We start from the raw sequence: 20,229 nt of genomic DNA on the forward strand, positions 1-20,229 counted from the left end.
CTTTTCTAAGGGGGAAAAAATGGCCATCTCAAAGAGTTTTTGGACCAATCTCGATGTTGAGAGGTCACTTCATAGAAAATCCTTGGGCAAACAAAGTTGAGGGTGCTAGGGGGGCTCTAGCAAGTAAACTCTTAAAGTCCTAAGAATTGTATAAACTCCTACATGACTTAGGATGGATTTCTTTAGACCTCAGTACTAGTTCGGCATGGAAATCTTGGAGAAATAAAGGCTTTCATGCCATTCTTCCATATGGATGGAAGATGAACACTTATATAATAAATTTCTATTATATAAAGAAGTTGTCTTTGAAAAGGGTTATTTTCATTTTTTGTGTGTTGTCATTTTAAATTATGTAAATAAACACAGTGATTGAAAGTATAAATTAGGAAAGCTAATTTTATGTGTATAACTTAAATGTGTTAGATAAGTAGATAAGTAAAACTATCCAATCGAGGGAAGCAAGAGGGCATGATTCCAATGGATTCACCCTAAGGCAAGGTGGTCTTGGTAGGCTGAGAGCTTCTCACAAGTTTGTCACATTAGAGAGTATACAAATTTGATCCCTAGAAATAATTAAGACCTTGAATATGCATTGTTTTAGGGAAATGGAGTGAGATTTTGCCTTTCAAGTAGAGGGGTCAATATACTCCCCCTCATTTCCCACTCTCCTTGAGAAAAGTGAGATATAAATGAGCTTTGGTTTGAGCAATCTAGTGCAAGTAGTTGCTCGAAGAAGAATATCCCAAATAGGACACCTTAACTTACTTAGAAACCAAAAATTAGATTCATCCTCGTGAAAATGGCCAAGACCTTCCATTGCAAAGTAGACTTGAGAGAGTCTAGGCAGTAAACCTCGTGTAATTCAGAAGAGTTCCATGAGTAGCATTTCTTAGAAAAATTATTTCGATTGACTACTAAATCATGCTAGATGTCTCAAGAAGCGGGTATGTCACAGATATGTAGACGCATTGAGTACTTCATAATCTTAAAATTATGGTAAGATTTAACATCATGGCTTAGTATAAAAGGAAACAAAACTATAACAACAACTTAAAAGTGATTGAAAATGTTTAAAGAGAGGCAACTTGATTTCGAGTCGCCAAAGTTATATTTGTTAGCCTCAAACTCTTGATTTAGATTTTCAAGTCAAAGATATCCAAAATTGTCATTATCAAGCTCACTCTAGTGTTACTTGTTAGATCGATATTTGTAATTGCCACACTTAAATGTCGTCATCCGTGAGCTCACTCGCTCACTCTTAAGCTCATTTTTAAGCTCATGTTTGCCAAACTTCAGCTTATAAAACACTTATAATGATTCAAGATTTTTAGTCAAGCCTCAACTTATGCCTTGCTTTTTGGTGAATGGCTATATGGATCACCTACAAAAATCATGAATTTACTAGTAGAACAAAAGAGAGAATGACTATGAGTGTCACCTAGAGAAAGCATGATGTTATTACTAGAATAAAGGTGAGAAAGGCATGCTTTTTAGTGAATGGCTACGAATGTCACCTAAAGAAAGCATGAACATACTAGTAGAACAAGAAAAAATAGAATATACATGACATTGTTAGTTTTAAAGTTTCACCATCATCTTTGAACTTGTCACATTTAAAAATTAGACATCACCTTTGCTATCCAATTTGAAAATCCAACAATCACAATGATGTCATGTGGGTGAAGTGGATGGGGGACCTAAGGGAGGGGATATGGAGAAGAAGGCCTATCTAGACTGTTGGCATGCATAAAAATAGGTGAGGGAGGAGGAGCAAAAGGTAGCTAGGATTGAGCAAACTAGCAAGTGGAAGAGACCATGGCACCTCAAGGTTGGTGAGATGATGCCAACACATGCTCTACTAGCCATTTTCCTAGTTTATCAAGATGGTAACGTCATGAAATAGCTAGGGTTGGGTCAAAAGAAATGGCAAAAATCGTGATAGAAAACTTAACAAAAGCACCAACAAGAATGCAATTCATTTGCCATCATGACTAGTAAATGGTACCTCCACCCTACTCCTATCAATATAGCTCCCACTGAAGCCCCATCTAATAAAATTCATTTTAGTTTGCTTCTCTTTCCACATGCAACATGAAAAGTTCAATTCTCATGTGTGTGTGTGTGCGTGTGTGCGTGTGTGCATGCGTGTGCACATGTGTGTATGTGTGCGTGTGCGTGTGTGCATGTGTGCGTGCGTGTGTGTGGGTGTGGGTGTATGTGTGTGTGTGTGTCCCTTCAGACCATCATGTAACTGGGCATCATAAATCCATGTGAGTAGACTTGAAACCTATCTTGCTTAACTTGTTAGAGGTTTGATTCAACAGTAATTGTGAATAGAGAGAATAGAGATACCTACTTCAGTGGCAACTGTTGAGGGAGAGCACAAAGAGCCTTCTTCTCCCTAATGCTTTTGTTGCATGAGGTTCAGTGGCAATTGTCAAGGGAGGCATGGCGTGAAGAATAAAAAATTTAATTGAACTTTAATGCTTCTAATGCACCATAGAATAGACAATAAACTAGAGAACAGTTGATAAGTGTGTGTAAAGTGATCTTGAAACATACAAATGGGGTGCAACCCAAATTTGGTGTGGGATATTTTGACTCCTAAATACTGATGGGATGGGGTATTTTGACTCTCAAGACAAATGTAGTAAGAACCAAATAGATACCTTGATGCCTTAATGATAAGATGGATAGAGAGGATGGCGAGGTTGTGTTTTTAATGGCTTCCATCAAAGTTCAAGATCCTCATGGTCAGCACTCAAGCATACTCCTAAATGGACTATCTAGGTTTGCTACTCCTAGGATAGTTGGGTCACACTTAGGTTAGTGGAACATTGTGTATATTATTTTTTTACTTAGTGGTAGTGCACACAATAAGTTACAACATAATAAGAAGCATCGACTCAGATTTTTCCTCATGCACATGCTAGGAACTAGGTAGGTCTCTTGTACACACACTAAACCTAGTGAACACACTCACTTACTCACACATTCATACATCTCAAACACACTCATACACATAGAAACATGTTCACCCACATATCACACCCATTTAAACTCATGCTTCATACACCTACACCCCACACACACACACACACACATTAGGAAAAAAATGAACTCACAAATGGACCTTTTGGCCCCCTTCTCTCCTCCTTAAAACAAGGAAAAGAGGAGAGAAGAATAGTAAAATAATCCTCTTCTTCTCTCTCCACTTTTGCAATCTCATTTTTCATTTTTTATATTATCTACAAAGATATACTCAAATTCCTTCTCTCTCCTCATTCAAGAAGTCTTTTTCAACCAAATTTTATATTCAAAGAGGAGTTAGTTACGGGAGTGTGGTGCTTCGTTGTCAATGCAAAATGATTAGTATATATGAGGTAATTGATTTTTTAATCGAGAACAAGGAAAATGAAATTTCGAAAGTTCCTTTTAAGATATTTTGGGGATTTTTTATATTCTAGATTTTGGTATTTAAAAAAAAACAACTAGTCAAATTTCATGTTTTTTGGAGATGTTTTTAGAGGTAAAATAGAAATATCTAAAATATGAAAAGTCTTGGACATCCCTACCTTCAGAGCTAATTTCCCCCATATCTATACTCTCTCATGGCTCTATTGTGACCTCTTCTTTGTGTTTATGCAACCTTCATTAACAGACTGAATTACTTACACCCTCCTTTCCCTTGCACCTTTGTATGCCTCTTTGTGCATTTCCACTCTACCTCCTATGACAACCAAGTAGGCTCCCCGTTTCTATTAATAGTAAAATGAATACATGAAAGAATGAGCTGCATATTGAGGTAGAGGTTGGATATGACCCATTACAGGATTGCCAAGAGCTTTCATTGGAAAGGCTTATGGAGGGATGTCAAGGACTTTGTGACCAAATGTGTTCCATGCGAACAGAACAAGGATAGTACACTTAGGCCCGCTGGCCTCTTGCAACCTCTCCCTATCTCTGAAGGGAAATGGACTCACATCACAATGGACTTTATCACTGGCCTTCTTGCGACTAAGAAAGGGTGGAATAGTATCTATATGGTAGTTGATCACCTCACCAAAGATGCCCACTTTATCCCCAGTAAGATCCAATATACTGCCTCTCAGGTGGCCACTCAGTTTATAGAAAATGTCTTCAAGCTGCATGGCTTACCACAAGTCATAGTACATGATTGGGATGCAAAGTTTATGAGCAACTTCTGGCAGACAGTTTTCACCTCCATGGGGACCAAGCTTGCTCCATCCACATTGTGTACCACCCTCAGACTGATGGCCAAACTGAGAAAGTGAACAAATGGCTTGAGACATATTTGAGGCACTTTTTCCATGATGTACAGCACAGTTGGGATACGTGGCTTCACTTGGTTGAGTTTTCATATAATAACTCCATACACTCTAGCATTGGAGTTTCCCCTTTTGAGGCCTTATACGGGTATAAGGTTCCCCTTCCCACAGTCTTGTTTATTGATATGATCAATCCTCAGAGTCAAGCTGAATTGGATTGCATGCAAGCTTTACTTCAACAATGCAAAATGAATCTTCAAAAGGCCCAAACACACATGAAACTCTATGCTGATGAAAAACTAAGCCATTTGGAATTCCAAGAGGGGAAATTGGTCCTTTTGAAAGTGCCTAAGTCCCACTACTCTACTCTCAAAGAGGACAGTAGTAACAAGCTAGCCCATCGCTTCTATTGCCCATACCAAATCCTGAAGAGAGTTGGAAACTTGGTCTACTACTTAGAACTCCCCCCTACCACCAAAATCCATTATGTGTTTCATGTTAGTCAGTTGAAACCCTTTGTGGGCTCCTCAGTGGACTATGTGGAAGAACTTCCCCCCCATAGATGAAGAGGGCATCACTCAATATGTCCCTGAAGCAATCATTGGGCAGTGAGATAAGCACTTACGATTCCAATATATCAAAGAATACCTCATCAAATGGCAAGGCCTACCCTTGGAAGAAGCCTCTTGGCGCCCAGCAACCATCCTCAATGAATGTCCCTACCTCGATGAACCCAGCAACCATCCTCAATGAATGTCCCTACCTCGATGAACCCAACAACCATCCTATATAGAGCTCTAGAGGACGAGGTGGATAGAAGAACAAAGATTCTGGCAATTCTGGTATTTTTTGTCATTATTGTAGCAAAACCAATTATATTACAACCGTTGTTATGCTAAGAAGGATGATATTCGTAGTGGTAAATGGAAGCAAGGAAACTATGCATCGTCTTAGACAGAATGAATGGTTTGGAGAGATGCAATATTTAAAATCTAGGTTATGTGTAGATGGGTGATGATTCATGCCACCCAATTTCACATGTTGGAAAGGTTCCCTTGTCCTTGCATAATGGCCAAACAAGGAGTTTGTCGAATGTATTACATGTGCCATCAGTCACAAAGAATTCAGTGTTTGTTGGCCAAATGGTAGAGCAAGGGTTGCAGGTTCAATTTAATGCAAAATGTTGTTTTCTAGAAGACTTTAATGATAAGTGTAGGTTGGTCGCAAAAGAAAGTAGAGTTAATTGCATGTTCACCTTCTTAGATATTGAAATTCTTGCTATAACACAATATTAGTGAGTTTGGGAATCTCCCAATACCCATTTTTTAGTGGGAAGAAACATACTTAATGTTATGCATAGAGATGTTTGGGGGCCTACATAGAACATATCTCTTGGTTGTAGTAAATACTTTGTCATGTTTATTGATTATTTTTTAAGAAAGCTATGGATATATTTCATGTAGGAAAAGAGTGATGTATTTGAGCACTTCAAAACTTTCAAGGCTACTCTTGAAACAAAAACATGTTTGAAAGTTAAGTGCTTAGGATCAAATGGAGGGAGAGAATACCTCTCTAATGAATTCAATGACTTTTTGAGGTCTCATGGGATAAAGAGACAGTTTACTTGTAGATATATCCCACAGCAAAATGGGGTTTCAAAAACAAAAAATAGATATATTGTAGAAGTTGCACGAGCATTGATGGTTGAAAATAATATGCTAAAATATTTTTGGTCTGAAGCTATTCATACAGTTGTCTATATTATGAATAGAACTCGCATAGCTACAGTTCATGGAATGACCCTCGAAGAATGCTTTACAAGCAAGAAGCTTGATATGTCACACTTGAAAGTGTTTGGATGTATTGCATATATTCATGTGCCTGATGAGTTGCAAAAGAAGCTTGACAAGACTAAAAATTTTATTTTTATTGGATACTCTTTAGAGCAGAAAGAGTATCGGTATTATAACCATGTCATAGATGAGTTCAAAGTGAGCAGTGATGTTATTTTTTATGAGATGAGATATGCATCTAGTGGTGATGCATTGGATAATGATGATGATCAAGATAGTTATGTGTAGCAAGAAAAGTAAGAATCACAGAGCCTTAGTGGACCGAAAACATCATCAAGTACTAGCTTCTATAACTGATCTTAGCTATGTGTGAGGTTCATTAAGAGAAGTGCAAAAATGATTGTCAATGATGGAAAAGTTGTCAGCAAAGGAGAAAGGAGGAACAACCTGTATGAGAGCTAAGTGCTCTTATAGCCACCACTAGTCTAGGCCTAAGCAAACTTTGGTTTGAAAGATTTGGTTATATTGGTTTTGCAGTATTGAAGAAGATGCATAAGCAAGGTATGGTTTCTCACCTACCTATATAAGTCACTAAAATGAAGAAACCATGTGAAGCTTGTATGATGGCCAAGCAACAGAGAAAGCCATTTCCACAAGAAAGAAAGAATAGAGTAAAGGCTCCTCTAAAGTTGGTGCATGTTGACTTGTGTAGTAAAATGCTTACAAAAGACTTGGGAGAATCTTCTTATTTTATGTTGATCATTGACGACTACAATAGGAAGATGTGGGTATACTTCCTTTGTGATAAGATTCAAGCTTTTGGTAAGTTTAAAAAATGGCTAAAATAGATGGTGGTGGTGCAGAGTTCAACTCAAAGGAGTTTGAAAACTTTTGCAAGAGCAAAGGGATTAAGTATCAATCGATGATGCCTAATACACCTCAACAAAATGGCATCGTTGAATGCCAAAATTGTACCATTGTGAAAATGGCAAGGTGCATGCTTAAGGGCAAGAACCTCTTTTGGGTAGAAGCTATTAATATTGTAGTATACATTCTCAGTCGGAGTTACACAAAGGATCTTAAGTGCAAACTCCTCATGAGGCCTATTCTGATAAGAAACCATTTGTCTCACATTTTAGAACTTTTGGAATGTAAATCTTATACACATTGTTTCAAGGGATAAGAGAAACATGTTAAATCCAAAAAGCACAAAATGTATCTTCTTGGGTGATAGTAACGAGCAAAAGGCTTACAAATTGTATGATCAAGAGGCTAGGAAGATCATAGTGAGCTGTGATATGGTGTTCACGGAGTAGGCATATCTAGTGGAGGAGGAGAATAGAAGTTCTTCCACTTTATCATCAAGCAAAGAAGAAATCCACTATGAATGTATCCCAAGAGCTATCCATACTCTCTGTATAACAGAGTAAAAATACCTTAATGCATTAGCCAATATTTAGCCTATTAGGGTTAAGTATAAAAGGCTAAGTTGTAACTAGCCAAGGGTCTTTTTGGTCATTTCTAATGTTTCATATTTGAGGTCTCAACCTCCCACCATCTAAGAGAATGCATACTCTTGTCCACCATAGCTTGGGATGCATACCATGCTGCAACCTCTTATCAACTGATTCTTAGCCCATTAATGGTAATATCATCTCAACCTAGCCACCTTGGCTATGTTTTCTTGGAAAATTAGTATATTTCTTTGTATTTCTAGTTTAGTTATTTACTGTGAAAATTAGCTTCTTTACATCGGTATCAGAATAAACATTTGATCCAATGGGAAGGCCATTTTTTTGGTGAGTCTGGTTACAAGACTAGTCACATGGTAATTGGAGGAATAAGAATTAGTCACAGGACTTGACAAAGTTAAAACTGTGACTAGTTAAGGTTCTTTGCAGTAAGTCGAGACTAAATTTGAGGATCTTGAAGAAGGCTTGGAGAAATAATGGCGGATTCAAGGTTATTTTAGTGGCTCTTGGTCAATTTCGGGCCATTTTGAAGGTTCTTGGAATAATAGAGTCTAAATAGGGTTTGGAAGAGTTAAACTACAGTTACTTTTTGAAGCACGATTCTCTTTCCTCTTTCCAAGCTTCCTTGTGAGAGCTTTCATAGAGTCCTCTTCTCAATCTTTTCCATGGCAATCACTTCTCATGCTATCTATAGAGGTAGATTCCTAAGATCTTAAGAAACCTGTAGACTACCATTATGCTTAATCTTTGGCTTGATTCTCATCACGTGATGCAAGAAGATGTCCTGGATAGTTTGTGCTGATTTTCAGCAAACTCTTCTCCTCCAAAATCAATAAATGTTGTCATGGGATTTTATGTTTATAGTGTGAAAAAATGGAGATGCTATGGATCATGTAGGTCTGCATACTTGGTCTACAGGAGGTTTAGGATAGGTCACAGGATAGAATGTAGTGACTCTTGAAGTTCATTTTTGCTTGGAAGTCACTAAGTTCAACAAGTCAACTAGGTTTGAGCATGGGATATGGAATAAGACCTATTAGTGACTTAGGTAACTAAAGAGTATATGTGTGAAACTTTAGAGTTGTGTGGGATTGGATAGGGAGATCAACATGATTTATGCCAAAAATCACATGCATGAGCTGCAAGGACAAAGTTGGACCATATGTGGAGCTACCAAGGGCATGGAAGTGGAGTTCCACTCAAAAACAGGCAAGAGGAAGGAGGGGAAGGTAAGGTGTGTCTATTGTATGCATTTTGGGGGGAAAAAAGAAGAGCTATGGTGCTGTCGTGGATAGGAAAGAATAGGGAATCCATGACCAGCAAGTTTCATCTTCATTCCATAGGGCTTTTCTTGATGCCCGAAGCTTAAATCTTGCTCCTGGGATCTAGTGTACGATTTGGGGCAGCAAAAGGAGTGATTTTTCTTGGTTATGGGCTATTTTGGACTATTCAAATTTGTCATAAACATGGAAACCCATAGTCCACTCAATTTGGAAGAGTTTGAAAGTGATCTAAATGCATGTATGTATTGGATACGGTCCCTAAACAACAAGGAAACCTTGTGCATTCATTAGAGGAGCTTATGATTGGATTTGTAGGCATTTTAAAGCATTGATTGAGGGCTGGAATACTTTGTTATTGATAGGTTATTGATAGGTCTGAGGTACTTCATTAGCTTTGACAGGGATTTGTTAGAAGTATTTGATATATGTCCTAATTATAAATGCTTCTACCACTATTAGATTGAAGCTACATGTAATTTTGAGGATGCTGAAATAATTTGACTGGATTTACCTCTATCTACATCTCCTATTTCTTTAGCCCCTTCTCTTTTGTCTACTTCTCTCCCTAAATCTCCCTTCACCCTATAATCACTTACCCCCATGGTAGACTTTCGACCCCAAACGCTCCAAACATTGTTGTGTGAAAGATGCGGATCTAGAGCATGGCAGATACTATGGTGGATGGAAGATGAAGACCAAACTCATGATGACATAGACAAGTAGAGACAAACTATTACACAAGTGAATTAGGTTCCAAGATGGAATCTTGGACTCATAAACACAATCTTGTGTAGGACTGGCAAAGACAAGACACTTAATTAAAAGTACAAAGCATCATGAAATTGTATTCATTCCATAGTCAAGTTACAATGCTTTATATTTGCTGGATGGGTAGCAACTTTCCCTCTCTATGCATATGGGATTCCTACAGCATGCATGTCTTTAGCCCAAAATTGCCTCATACAAAGAGGCTACATTAGGTGTGATTGCAAATATCTCAACACCCCTCCTCAATCACAACCAAAAAGTACAAAGTGTCTAGAGAATTTAGTGAGAGAAACACCTGCAAAGTGTGGACACACCATAAACATGGCAAAAACACCAGAGGCTGTCGCAGAAAAGCCTAAGTGTGGGTACCACAAACATGATGGACATCCAAAGGTTGTGACAGGGGTCTCAAAAAGTGTACAGAGGCTATAGTACATGGCTACATGAGGAGTTCACAAGCTTATGATAAAGACATTTTGGGCTAGGCATTACAAGGCTGGAAAAAAGGTCTAGTAAAAAATTGGATCAAGGACGACCCATGCAGTTTTCAACATTCCTTTTGACATAGATATTCAATTCATTACAAATGTCGATGTAGTCCAGCTTGCTCTTATTGATCATGTACTTTTCTTCACTTTTCTTGCCACTTCAAAGTTTTCATGAATTTTTCGCTTCTTGTGGTCCTGTTCTTCTAGGTCCTCCTAATCTACTTCTTGATTGACTTTGCTTGCATATACATTAGTGTTCATGTCCATGTCCCCCTCAAGCAAAGGTATCATCTTTGAGGAAATGGAAATGAATTCAAACTTTTGCACTTTCATGCCTTCAAGGTCTTCAAATGGATGCATTGATAGCATTTGGATATAGGCAGCTCCATGTCTTCCTGTAGGTAGAGTAACATCTTCTATGTAGTGTAAATGGGCCATAAGATACATTTTACTCTTCATGAGAAGAACCCACTTAAAAATATTCATGTTTGGCATTGAAAAGAAAAAATAGTTGAAACCTAATGTGTCAAAAAACACAAATGAGGGTAGTGCCAAAAGACACTATGAGAGTATCAAGAGACACTATGTTTCGAAGATGATGATTCTTGATGCTTGTTTGTTGCTTGATGTTTGATGTGGCCCCTTCAACTTGAGTCCCCTCCTTGCTGATGTGATGGAAAAATCTGATTAGTAGATCTTAGTGGCAGTAGTTGGCTTGGCCAAATAGATTTTAGAATGGAGTAAAGAAAGAAGCTTGAAGATATGGTGTTGATGCTACTACTTGAGGTCTTCAAGACTTCAAAACAAATCTTCAAAATATCCCAAATCTTTTCCAAGACTCTCAAATCAGTGTGGCCTTGATTTTTTTGAGTGATAGGGGAGAGAAAATGAAAGAAAAATAGAGCTTGAAGTTGCAATGGCTATGGAGGGTCTCTGTCTAGGGTTTCCTGGTGTCTGACTCGTTTTTTGCTTGGCACAACGTGTACAGGCAATTAATATGCAAACCCTCTAAGTTAAAAGTAGCTTACATATGGACCTTTAATAGCCCTATGATCGCAGGTTGGATCGCGTTGTACAGAGAGAGGACGAAGCGTACGACAGTGAAGGAGACACAGTTCTGACAGCAGCAACGAATTTTAGTAGTGTCGATGCATTGAGTACATAATGTTGAGTTGTAATGTGTCAACAAGATGCGTCTTGACCTGGACAATAACTTCCTAGAAGAAAGCATGTTGAGATAAGGCTTGTAGGAGGAGATTAAGAAGCTCCAAGTGAGCTAGGTATAACCTAGCTATGGAGTCACACAAGGCAAAAGCTGAGAAAAAAGGCAATGCTGAGCTTGAGTAAGAGCAATGTCAGGGTTCTATGTGATAATAAGAAGCCTTGGGAGTCAAGGAATAAATCTTTAGAAGAGATCTTGGAGAGATATGTTAGATATGCTCAATGCCCCACCCTTGTAAGGTGCCAACAATGATCCATGGTGCTCAAAGTTGTAAGGCCCCCATTATGAGGAGAAGCCATATGTGAGCCCGGACATTGGTTGAGTCCTAACTTGTATGTCAGATGAGGTCTATGTGACCGGATGGCAAAAAGGTGATGGTTGTGGGTCTAATCTTTGGGTTAGAGAGAGTAGTTAAGCTGGTAGCAACTCAAGGAACATTGCATTGAGTTGCGGGGTAAGAGAGTTATCAGGGGCCCTAGCCAATGGTAAAGGGAATATTTCCTAGAATATTCCCTAGCCAACTAGTAGAGGTGCACATGGAAGGTCAACAGACACATGGGCACATGGAAAGGTCAACCGACACATGTGCATATGGAAGGTCAACAGACACATGTGCATATGGAAGGTCAACAGACACAGGTACATATGGAAGGTCATCCATCGTGACCCCCTTCACAAGCTATAAAAGCTAAACCCCTTCACAACCATCTATTATCCATCTTTCACCTAGTCAGAGTTGTTCTAGCTAGCCTTAAGCTCTTCACCTATCTTCTATCTAGATCACCATCTAAGCTTCACAGTGGAAGTGCATGGGTGGACAGAGCCATCTTTATATTAGTTGTTTGGAGATAAATAAATTTTGTTATTCTCCTCTTATCTATTGTGTACTCTCTATCTCTTTCTCAGATTCTGTTCGCTGAGCTGTGTAATTTTTTAAATGGTATCAGAGCCCAGGGGGCTCTAGGGATTGAAGAGTGCGCAAGAGGCAAATGCTTCAACAACAAAGAGGAATGATGTCGTCTTCCAAAAGCGGTTCTAGTGCATCAGGAAGTGGTGTTGTTGTACCGGCTATTCAAAAACTGAGGATTCATCCACGGACCTTCAACGAAGGCAAGTTAGATGGTACAAACTACACCTTGTGGAAGTTCAAAATTACAACTATCCTTGATTCTTATGAGCTTTTGGAGGCTGTGCTAGGGACTGACGCAAAACCACAGCCTACCCCTGACCCATCAAATTCTAGTGTGATGATTCCTCCGAATGCAGATCTTCTACAAGCTTGGAAATGAAGGAATGTAGATGCATTGTGTGCCTTAGTTACAAGCTGTTCTGATAGTGTTCTAACTTTGATTCAGCATACAACCAAAGCATCAAAGGCTTGGAATGTATTGAGGAGTTAATATGAAACAAGAAACCAAATAAGGATTCAAAACTTGGAGAATCAACTAGTAGCGGAGAAGTTTGCTGAAGGAGAGGCGGTTGAAGCATTCATCAGTCGGATTAAGAATCTGTGCGACCAGATGGTTGGCGCTGGGATACAAAAGACTAGTGAAGAGCTAGTTCGGAGGTGTCTTCGGATTTGCCCACAAACGTTTGATGGACTAGTAACTTTCCTTAATACTCAGGTGAGACCTCAAGCTTTGACTTTTGAGGAGTTTTGTGCATTATTGATGGAGGAGGAGTTGAGATTGAAAGCCCGATAAGAAAGAAACAATGGAGATGTTGCATTCTCTGCCAATGCAAAAGGCAAAGGTGGTTCCTCCACCAAAAATGATGGGGACAAAAAGAAGAAGGGTGGTAACAAGAAGTTTCAAGGAGAGTGCTTCTATTGCAAGAAGAAAGGACATGCAATCACAAATTATCGTGTCAAGAAGGCAGATGAAAAGAATGGTACCCTTAAAAGTAAAGGGAAAGAGACAGCCAATACGGTTGAAGCAAAATTGAAGTTATTCATGGCAACCATTGAGGAAGTGTCCTCCTCAGCGCAAGAAGAATCTGCTTGGGTGTTGGATAGTGGGGCCTCCCATCACATGACCAACAAGAAAGGTCTATATAGTTCTATGCACCATCTACAAGAATCCATCACTGTGACCGTTGGAAATGATGCAAAATGCCCTGCTGTGGGCACATACACTATTTCTTTTGTTGCTGCAAATGGTGAAGTCAAAGAGCTTTCAGATGTGTTATATGTTCCTGAAATTAGGAGAAATCTACTATGAGTTGCTGCCATAACTAATCTTGGTCATGAAGTGAGGTTCAAAAAGACAAGTGCAGAAATTCTTGACAGTGCTAGCAAAATTATTGGCAAAGGAGAAAGAAAGAACAACATGTATGAGCTAAGTGCTCTTACAGCCACTGCTAGAGTGGGCACAAGTAAGATTTGGCATGAAAGGTTTGGACACATCGGATTTGCAGTGTTGAAGGAGATGCAAAAGCAAGGTATGGTTGCTCACCTACCTATAGTGACTGAATTGAAGGAACCATGTGAAGCTTGTATGATGGGTAAGCAACAAAGAAAGGCATTTCCACAGGAAAGCAAGAATAGAGCACATGCTCCTTTAGAGTTGGTGCATGCTAACTTCTGCGGTAAGATGCCTACACAGGCCTTGGGGGGATCTTCTTATTTTATGTTGATTGTCAACGACTATAGTAGGAAGATGTGGGTGTACTTCATTCGTGATAAGGCTCAAGATTTTGGTAAGTTTAAAGAATGGCTAAAACTTGTTGAAAATGAAATAGGAAAAAGTGTGAAGAAATTTAAAACAGATGGTGGTGGTGAGTTCAACTCAAAGGAGTTTGAAGACTTTTGCAAGAGCAAAGGGATCAAGCATTAATTGATGACGCCTCACACACCTCAGCAAAACGGTGTTGTGGAATGCAGGAATCGCACCATTGTGGAGATGGCAAGATGTATGCTAAAGGGCAAGGGATTGCCTAACCATTTTTGGGCTGAAGCTGTTAATACTGCAGTCCACATTCTAAATCAGAGCTACACAAAGGCTCTCAAGGAAAAAACACCTCATGAGGCTTACACTGGTAAGAAACCATCTGTCTCACATTTTGGAATTTTTGGATGTGAATGTTATGCACATGTTCTAGATGAGGAGAGAAGCAAGTTAAAACCAAAAAGTAGAAAATGTATCTTCTTGGGTTATAATGATGAGTAGAAGGCTTACAAATTATGTGACCAAGAGGCAAAGAAGATCATTGCGAGCCGTGATGTGGTGATCAAGGAGGAGCCACATACAGTGGAGGAGGAGAAGGCAAGTTCTTCCACTTTATCATCAAGCGAAGAAGTATTCCACTATGAACCTATCCCAAGAGCTGTCCCTATCCCTAAGGAGGAGGAAGCATCATCTTCAGATGATGAGGAAAAAGTTTACCAACCTGACATCACCCCACTGAAAAATCCATTGCCGCATTGGGTGAGGTAGCTCTATGACCACAATAATCCAATGCCTGCATCTGTTGAGGAGAAGGCAGATGGACCAAGGAGGTCTTAGAGAATAGAGGAGCAAAGGAGGGCTTCTGCTCACATAGTCAATATGGCCTTGATGGTGGCTGAGATTATGAGAGAAGTAAAGGAGCCAACTAACTTGGAAGAAGCACTTGTAGATCCATCATGGAAGGCAGCTATGCAAGCAGAGTATGACAGCATAATGAAGAATGACACTAGGGAGCTAGTGGATCGGCCAGCAAAGCGGAAGGTTATTGGCACCAAGTGGATCTGGAAGGTAAAGTACAAGGTTGATGGTACCTTAGAAAAGTACAAAGCCAAACTGGTTGCCCAGGGATTTTCACAGGTTGAAGGGTTTGATTTTCAAGAGCCATTTTCCCCAACTGCCAGAATGACCACTATTCGCACAATACTTGCAGTGGTCAGTTTACCAAATGGATATTAAATCAACATTCTTAAATGGTGACCTCAAGGAGGAGGTGTATGTGGCTCAGCCACCAGGGTTTGAGGCCCTCCATTCTGAGGAACAAAGTGTGTAAGCTAAAGAAGGCATTGTATGGGCTAAAACAAGCCCCCAGAGCATGGTACTAGCAGATAGATAAGTTCTTTTTAAGCTTAAACTTCAAAAGATGTGCCTCAGATGCTAACTTGTATGTTTACAGGGATGGTAAAAAGTCTGTAGTGATTGTCCTATATGTGGATGACCTTCTTATTACAGGTGACTATGAATATATGATCAACCAAACTCGAAAGGTTTTGAATTTTGAGTTTGAAATGACAGACTTAGGCTTGCTACACTATTGTTTGGGGATTGAAGTTTGGCAAGAGCCAAGAAGGATCTTCATCTCTCAGAAGAAGTATGCATGGAAGATCTTGAAGGTGTTTAGCATGACCGAGTGCAAGGATATAGCTACACCTATGGAGGTGAATGCAAAGTTATCCATTGAGGATATATCATCACTAGTAGACATTGGGAGGTACAGGAGGTTGGTTGGTAGTCTAATCTACTTGTGTAACACCAGACCAGATATCAATTTTGCTATTGGTGTTTGGAGCAGGTTCTCAAACAAACCTCATGAGAGTCATTGGAAAGATGGAATGCGGGTGCTCAGATACTTGAAGGAAACTCTTGACTATGGTATCACATACAATTCTGAAACTTCTCTTGTGGGGAATTGTGACTCAGATTGGATTGGAGACAGTGATTCCAAGAAGTCTGTTTCTGGTTATTGTTTCTCTTTAGGTTCAAGAATTTTCTCTTGGATTAGTAAGAAGTAGCTAATAGTGGCATTGTCTTCTACCAAAGCAGAGTACAAGGCAACTTGTTTTGCTGCATGTGAAGCAGTATGGTTGAGAAGGATCCTATGGCATATGGGAGTGGAGGATGAAGAACCAACTATGCTGAGATATGACAATCAGAGTTGCATCGCCATTGCCAAAAATCCAGTGTTTCATGCGCGCACCAAACATATAGAGATCCAGTATCATTATGTGCATGATTTGATCGAGGATGGGATAATGGAACTGGTCTATTGTCTAACAGAGGAGAATGGAGTGGATATCTTCACCAAAGCACTTACAAAGGATCTGGTTCAAGTTCATCTTCAGAGACTTGGCATTGGGCCGAGGATATAGTCCATCTACAGGTGGACATTGAGGGGGGGTGTTAGATATGCTCAATGCCCCACCCTCATAAGGTGCCACCAATGATCCATGGTGCTCAAAGTTGTAAGGTCCCATTATGAGGAGAAGCCATATGTGAGCCCGGACATTGGTTGAGTCCTGACTTGTATGTTAGATGAGGTCTATGTGACCGGATGGCAAAAAGGTGACAGTTGTGGGTCTGATCTTTGGGTTAGACAGAGTAATTAAGCTGGTAGCAACTCGAGGCACATTGCATTGAGTTGTGGGGGAAGAGAGTTATCAGGGACCCTAGACAATGGTAAAGGGAATATTCCCTGGCCAACTAGTGGAGGTGCAAATGGAAGGTCAACAGATACATGGGCACATGGAAGGTCAACAGACACATGTGTATATGGAAGGTCAAGAGACACATATGCATATGGAAGGTCAATAGACACATGTGCATATGCGAGGTCATCCATCATGACCCCCTTCACAGCCATCTATTAACCATCTTTCACCCAGTCAAAGTTGTTCCAGCTAGCCTTAAGCCCTTCACCTATCTTCTGTCTAGATTGCCATCTAAGCTTCACAGTGGAAGCACATGAGTGGACAGAGCCATCTTTGTATTAGTTCTTTGGAGATAAAGAAATTTTGTTATTCTCCTCTTATCTGTTGTGTACTCTCTATCTCTTTCTCAGATTCTGTTTGCTGCGTCGTGTAATTTTTTACAAGCTATGCCCTCTACAAAAAGTTATGGAAGCTCAAAGGCAGCGATGTGCAGGCTGGCTATGGCTGCCAAGGTGGAGTAAGTGGAGATGAGTTGAGAGATGAGCTCATTAGCTATGGACTTGAGATGGCCTGAGGTTAAGAGGGACTAAGAGAGTAGAGAAGGGAGTCATGCCATGCCTGACTGTGCTCTGATACCATGTGAAAGATGCGAATCTAGAGCATGGTAGATGCTATGGCGGATGGAAGATGAAGACCAAACTCATGATGACATAGACAAGTAGAGACAAATTCTTCATACAAAGAGGCTACATTAGGTGTGATTACAAATATCTCAACATGGTGAACCTGACGTGAAAGTTGGCACAACAGGGGTATGAAGATGGGGGATTCCACAGGTTCAAGTGGTGGTGATGCTTTAAAATAGATGATTACTTTGTTGTAGCAACAATAACAATAACAATTGTTGTTACAACAGCAGATGCAAACTCGACATGAAGCATAAAGAATTGATTCCTTAGCTGTGAATGCATTGCAGGCAATGGGACATGAATTGAAGTAGTTTAAGGATCAAAATATTTTGGCGTTCATCCGGATGTATGAAGAAAAGATGTTGTTTCATGGGGTACTGCAGTATGCATGGAGTTGGTATTTCTTCCATTTGGCCATGCATGCATTGCATGATCGGATTAATGAGCTACATAGAAGAGATGCTGATTGGGTAGCTTTTAAGAAATCTTTGAGAGAAGATTTTTTCTTGGAAGATTCAGGATTGATAACTAAAAATATATTTACAGATTGGATTGAAAATCCCAATAAAGGGTTGTTGACTGTTATAGCTTTGGTCCGTAAATTTGAAAGTCAGTATACACAGTTGGACGCTGATGAGCAACAATCATTGGAGAATCAAAAAATTGATTTGTTTTCTAAGGTTGTAGATCTTGTCTTGCAGGAGAAGCTGACTGATCATTTAGAAGATGCCTCTTTTGAAATGGGGTTGGGCTAATATAACCGAGGCAGTGCATATGTTGGTAAAGAGAGAGCGGATGAAATCAAGATGGGGTACAGGTACTACCTGTGCCAATGCTCAAAAGGGGGTTGAAATTGCAGCCCAGGGGCCTATGGCTATGGCAGAACAACTAGCTATATCTATTGGCTAAAGGTGATGTTGTGGATGAATTAATCAAGGGTATGCATGATTTGAGGCTGAATTTGATAGAAATCAATGCAAAGGTTAAAAAATTGGATGCTAAGGTAGAAGTGAAGGGTCAGACAATAGGCCAAAGATTGTATAAAGAAGGATACAAGAGGAGATGCATTTGGTGTGATAGTTTACAGCATAAAAGCTAAGAGTATACAACCTAGCATGAAACAGAAGTGAATAGGTTAGTATTTTGGAAAGATGGAAAAATACATGCACCAAAAATTGGTCTTCTAATAAAGCCAAATTTTGGAAATGGTGGCATGTAGAAGAGGTTGGAAGAGATGGCAGCAAGGACATCATATGTTGCCATAGATGCAGCCACATATGGTTTGAGATTTGAAGTGTTGATGAAGCTCGTAAAGAAGGCATAGCTAATGCAAAATCTCATGTTTGGATGCAAGCATTAGATTGCATGGAAAATGGCAAAATAGCAAAGGCTGAATTGGCTAATGCAAGTCAAAGTATACGAGGGAGAAGAGGATGGACTGCACTAGTGGATTCATTTTTAGCCTATCATTATTTGCCTGATGTTCATAATCAAGAAGCTCTTGTGAAAGAAAAGAGAAGAAGAGATGAGAACACTGTTGGTCCTTCCTCTTTAGGTCCATCTAAATGCATAACATGAAGTAAAATGAAGAAGCAAAAAGAGGCTGAAAAAGTCATACCTGAGCATGTTATGGAGGATGCATCTCAAGAGAAGAAACAAGGACGGAAGAAAATAGGCAAGCAACCCAATTACAAGCTACAATTAGATCTTGAGACTGCCACAAACCTTTAAAAAAGTATTGGAAGAATGCATACGGCAATAGAGTGGAATTCACACTTGGAGAAGTTCTTAGAATCACGATGCGTGAATTTCATAATGCAATCATTGATATGCTAAAATGAAAAAGACAGTTTGATGGTGAAGTTTTGCAAGCATTAATGCAGGTTGACAAAGACATAGAGAAACAACTTTAGAGGGAGTATGATGATGCATACAATGCTGTTTTGGAATAGGATAATGTTGAAAATGGGCCAAATGGGAGTGTAGATAGCAAAATTTTGGTTGAAAATGGTATTATGGGCAGCAGTAAAGCATAGAGAGAAAGCTATATATAATGGGCATGTCCATCAACAAGTACATGAAGAAGAAGATTGCTCATTTTATTCCAAGTACTCATTATTCACGAATGCATTAGGCTCATGCTACAACATAGACAATTATTAAAGTGGGAGAAAGAGAGATGCCTTGCATAACTCTCTTGGATCATGGTTTTTAAATCAATGTTATGGCACACAGTTTGTATGATAATGGAGGTTGGCCGATTGATGTAGATTCGGGATGGCGCATACAGGCAACAAACAATTCATTAGGGGATCTTTATGTAACATGTCTGAATGTATCCATGATTATTGGAGATGTTAGGGATGAATATCAAATTTTTTACAAGATTCATGTAGCTATCTGGTGATTTTGGGGCAGTCCTATCTTTCGGAATCAAGACTGCAAAAAAAAGCCTTGGATGATGGTTCATCATATGCTCGAGTATGGAGTAAAGACAATATAGGTGGTATATTTTCTCACTGTTTGTGTGAATCATCCCCACAATCAGGATAGGCTATGGGATAATCCCATGCCACCTAATGCACAATAGTTTAAGGGTTTTTAGACAGCACTAATGTAAGTGGAGGCTATGGAAATGCCTCTAGGAAGATAATTATGCCTCCAAGAAAGGGGGAATCTATGATTGTGTCTGGATTATAGGAATGGACATCATGTAGTCTTGGAAACTTTAAGAATATTTTAGCCATGCAGGGCTGAAAAGAAATATGTTGGTTGGCTTGAAAAAGGGCTGAAGACATATGGTTTGATGGCTGCAAATGAAGGCATTTCAGGGTTGTTTTCAAGGTTGGTGTTG

Source organism: Lygodium microphyllum, chromosome 26 (genome assembly GCF_053477565.2).
Source record: "Lygodium microphyllum isolate KBCC chromosome 26, Lygodium_microphyllum_v1.1.10, whole genome shotgun sequence".
NCBI lineage: Eukaryota > Viridiplantae > Streptophyta > Polypodiopsida > Schizaeales > Lygodiaceae > Lygodium > Lygodium microphyllum.